The sequence below is a fragment of the Henckelia pumila genome, chromosome 3, assembly GCF_033568475.1.
Source record: "Henckelia pumila isolate YLH828 chromosome 3, ASM3356847v2, whole genome shotgun sequence".
NCBI classification, from domain to species: Eukaryota; Viridiplantae; Streptophyta; class Magnoliopsida; order Lamiales; family Gesneriaceae; genus Henckelia; species Henckelia pumila.
Genome location: NC_133122.1, coordinates 111,323,714 through 111,328,726, shown reverse-complemented (window position 1 = coordinate 111,328,726; position 5,013 = coordinate 111,323,714). Strand labels below are relative to the sequence as shown.

The 5,013-nt window shown below is 34.4% G+C and overlaps 1 pseudogene; it reads left to right on the top strand.

Annotated features, from left to right (window-relative positions):
- The first annotated feature begins 478 nt into the window (after positions 1-478).
- LOC140889305 (uncharacterized) lies at positions 479-4,769 on the top strand (annotated as a pseudogene).
- The last annotated feature ends 244 nt before the right edge of the window (positions 4,770-5,013 follow it).

Genomic DNA, 5,013 nt, shown 5'->3' with positions numbered 1-5,013 from the left:
CGAATTTGAAGATTGTGTAGTCCAGTGCTTCGAGTCCGCAGTCCAAAATAGGTGGGCTCGTAGTGTTTTGAGGTGTTTTGTTCCTGATACTGTTAGCTTCGCATTGCACCATGAATCTATGTTTTTGAATCTCGTTTTAGAGCCATTTTCGTGACCAGTTTTTTCGTAAATTCAGTGAGGAAATCTTCAAATTTATGACTGATTTCAGGTGGATAATTAGGGCTACTCAGTCGTGAGATGTGGTGTTCGAGATTAGGAGAGTTTTGAACCTACCCAACCTTTTTTTAGCGATTTCCGACAACGATTTGAATTTTTCCATTGTGTATAGCCATCTGCTCTATTCCATATTTTTGTATTTTGAGTTAGGATGTTTAAGAGTTTGATTTAACCTCTAGTGTGAAATTTAGTTCTTTTATGTATGATATCTTGAAGTGTAACCGATCCGTGCGTGATCCTAGGAGTCTCCATGTCATGGTGGATGGGCCGAGTGCTCTCCACTTCATCGACCAGTGGGCGAAGATTGCACGCGGCCCAAATCGGTACAAACATCATGTTTTTTATGAATATTTACAAATTAAAATTTTATAATTTGGGTCTGTTTGGGTACTAACACTACTTTGTATTATAGTTCAATTACAGTGTGACTGAATGAGAATGATGGTCAATGTGCGTGTATGTTTTCTAATCTAATTTCTATTGATTGCAGTGAAGGCATTGAATGAAATAAAAGCATCACTTGGATGGAGGGTAGTTTACGCTTGGGTTGGTGATGACCCTTGTGGAGATGACAATTTGCCTCCATGATCTGGTGTCACATGTTTCGTTGTTAGTGGGAGTGACTATAGAGTTGTTACTGAATTGTGAGTTTATGGTCCCTATACTGTTTGCTCAAGAACCTATTATTTCACAGTAGCTTCAAATAGTAAAATTATTTCGTTTATTGTTTAATTTTACCGTCTCATGTGGTGTTTTCTGCTAACTGGCAGGGAAGTTTATGCTGTTTCCTTGGTTGGTCCATTTCCAATTGCAGTTACAAATCTTGTGGATCTTACGAGGCTGTATGATACTCCTTTTTCTCCCCCTGAAACTGAGATTTTGAGTTTACTTCTTCTTGGCTTTGAATGAATTGTATTCAAAAAACGAAAACCATTTTCAACGACCTCATGTAAAATGATCTAACTTACAATAAACTGAACTAAATAATGCACTTCTGAAGACATCACGACATTACAAGAAATTTAGAGTTACATTTACTTTGGATTTTCCAATTTTCACCTCTTTGCATTTTGAATCCGCATTGCTTGTGGCAGGGATCTACATAACAACAAACTGACTGGGCCAATTCCATCACAAATCGGGCGGTTGAAGCATCTCAAGATCCTGTAAATTCTTTTACTTTCTAATTCAGTAAGCTTTATGTTTTTAGTGTTTGGCCGTGTGACATAAGAATAGTACATTTTGTCTGGTACATAGATTAAATGATGCAAATGTGTAGGCGTGTGAAATTTAAAATATGCGCAAGAGATTCTCAAGTTGAGATGTTCATATCAAAGTATGGCAACTCTATTTAAGTGATATATATAACGCTTGATTTTATTTGCGTAATGATATGGATTGTGGCATTGATCACTTGTTCTTTTGCATCGTTGCTTTTTTTCCTTTCGTTAAGTGTTCAAAAAATTGCCAGTCTAAATTAGTTCCATGAAAGATGACCCAGTTAAGAAGCACTAAGAGAGTCCAGTTGGGTTTCTTCTCTTCTTTTTCTTTTTTTCATGAGTAAAATGTTCTCTCTTTCCTGAATTACTTTTTTATTTTGTGGTTTTTTCCTATTTTCACTAGGAATTTGAGGTGGAATAAATTTCAAGATGCTATTCCTCCTGAATTGGTGAACTAAAGCAGCTAACACATTTGTAAGTGATATATTTTTTTAGACATTTCAAATATGTGGGTACTACTTTCGCATAAAGCTTACTTTTGCGCGTTTGAAAGACTAATATATGAGTCGTGTGCAGCTATTTGAGTTTTAATAATTTCAAAGGTGAAATCCCGAAGGAACTTGCAAATCTTCCTGAGCTTTGTTATCTTCTACTACATGAGAATCGTTTGATAATTGGGAGGATCCCACCTGAATTGGGAACTTTGCCGAAGCTACGCCAACTGTAATATTACGTGCTAATGACTTAAGAGTGTGCTATTTGTTGCTGTTTTCTCCATTTACCTATTCTCTTTTTGATTATTTATAGGGATGTTGGTAACAACCAGTTGATTGGGACTATAAGAGAACTTATTCGTATTGAAGGATGCTTCCCAGCACTTCGTAATCTGTATGCTTTGCTAATTTAACACTAATTTTTTTGACTATTGCGTTGATTTTGCTAATTTCAATTATCTAGGCTGTCTTTAATGAGACCAATATGTTTTGATGTTATAGTTATCTTAATAACAATTACCTTACCGGGGGCATTCCATCACAGCTTGCAAATTTTATCTTAGTGAGTTTGTATTGTAGTTCAATTGCAGGTTTAATTTTGTTGGTTGATCTGTGTAAGCAATGCGGCAGCTAGGTAGACAACCATGTGCAAAATGAATGAATCTTCAGAAATCCAACTCCATGATATTCTTGCTACTGCAACTATTGAAACCAGAAATAAATCAAGAGATGATCATTTTTTCAGACCAGTACTGCTCTGGAATGAGGTATCATCTTCATTTAATTTATCCCTTTCTAGTTTTCCATCACCAAAACATTATTATTTAAGCTAGCTAGAGCGAGTTCGTTGATGAAAATTGAAGAGCCAAAGCTTGAGTTTTGATGATCAACCAAGCACATGCAAACACTCCCATTTTAATTTTATACACAAGCTATTTAATTTTCATGAAATATATATATATGTTACAATAGTGGAAATTGGCTTCTGGGAGAGACCAAAACGGCAAAACCTTATTTTGCATTTTAATTATTTAGCATCACAACATAAATAATGATCCATATTAATTCTTTAAGAATGTATTCGATCTCCTAGTTAGTTAATTACCACCCTGTCTCTCATTTCAGCATTTAATATGATTATTAGTTACCGTTTCATGTTCACTTAGCATCTCATGGCTTCATGAGCAGGATATTGGAGGGGCACAAAGATACCTTAACTCATATTAAGCATAAGAAGGTACAAATAATAAAGTTGACCAGATTTTCAATCACTTAAAATCTTGTTTTGTATATATTCTCATGCTTACGAACTTCTGCTTGGTTTTTGTGATTTCATTGGGTTTTCCTTTTTTCTCTTCTCGTTGTGTAGGTATTTTTCTTTTGCTTCCGAAATGTTTTTGTTGCATTACACTGCTATTAAATGTGAAATTTACAAATTGTTTGTTGCCTACTGTTACAGATCTATCGTTGTTTGTTGTTGTTTCAACTTAGGATGTGTTTGGGTTTCTGTAAAACCTAATTTGTGCTTTGTTTTGTCTACTGCCACATGATGTGGGTTCTTTCACCCCCCCCCCTTTTATATGTGCATTAGATTTAGCTGCAACACAGGTGATGCCATGGGGATGAACATGGTTTCGAAAGGTGTTCAGAATGTCTTAGACTGACTTGAAAATGATTTTCCTGAGATGGATGAACATTAATGTCTGGATGGTGGTGTAATAGCTGTACTTCAGTCCTAAATCGATGACGATGTAAGAGATTTTCTTTCCAATGGAATTACGAGTCAGCAAATTCAGTTTATTTATAAGATGTATGTGCTGAATTTATTTTGAAAAATACATATTCTGAAAAATAATTTGGTGTCCCGTGTATTGTGAAAGATGAATCTTTTTATACGGCAAGCTGGGCGTGTAATATTGATGGAACTCCATTTTTGGTGGCTGGAGACTTAATGGAATTATCTGTGTTATTGATACTGGCAATGAGAAGATATACAAGGTAATATTTTGTTATGTAGTTAATTGTTTGCCATCCATACTTGTTGATTGCTTCCTATAGAGCATAGACTATATAGTTGGAAACAGGATAATAATAGGTAAAATAAAGAAAATTTAGATCCATTTCTGGTTTTCAGGTGGATACATTAAGCTTAGATTTAGTAAAAAAGTAGTCGAGAAACATTAAGAAATATTAGTTATGTTAATGTGAGGCCACAGTTTCGATTTTACCTGTTCATGTACTAGTGTCATGCGAATGAATGCGAACCAGTTAACATGAGGTGTATTTTTTGAAATAAAGTAATGAATAACCTTTGCTGATCTCAAAACATTTTTTACGGTGACACTATTTGGAATCTTAATTTACTTGAAAACAAAGGTTGTTTATACCTCCCCATCCAAGTAGTATAAGAATATTACATTTCTTTTCCTTTTTCTCTGTGTAAAGATCGATTAGGCATGTAAAGGAATGTAATGCTTTAGTTTTTTTCTACTTGTCTTTTACGGAGGGCTTCCATTGGCAGTAACCTTGACGTAAGTGTGTCATTAAGTTGTCTGTTATCAGCCACCTACCATTTTCCCATCTCCAATCTTGTTATTCATGAGCTTGATTTCTCTTTAATTTTCTACAGTCTAGCGTACTCAATGAATAAAATGATGGCTGACAAGGCCTTGGTATGTCATTAATTATGGTTCTCTGTCAGGCTTTGTTCAGTGTTGATATTGTATTCTTCAAGAAATTGCTGATACAAATTGATCTACAGGTGCGTAGGATTTCAGCTTGTGAAACTATGGGATCAGCAACTACCGTTTGCAGTGATAAGACAGGAACTTTGACATGACCGAGATGAACATGAAAAATTCGATTATTTGTTATATTTGAATGATTTTTGTTATATTTGAATGATTTATAATATTGAAATATTGTATATTAGATTTAATTTTCAAAAAGTTTGAATATTGAGTGATAATATTGAAAATTTGTGAATTAAATTTTATTTTTTTTTTGTTTTTTATTTGAGAAAAGACAACGCTTTTTAAACGTTGTCGTAGGTGGAAAAAACGTTGTCGTTACTAAAAACGACA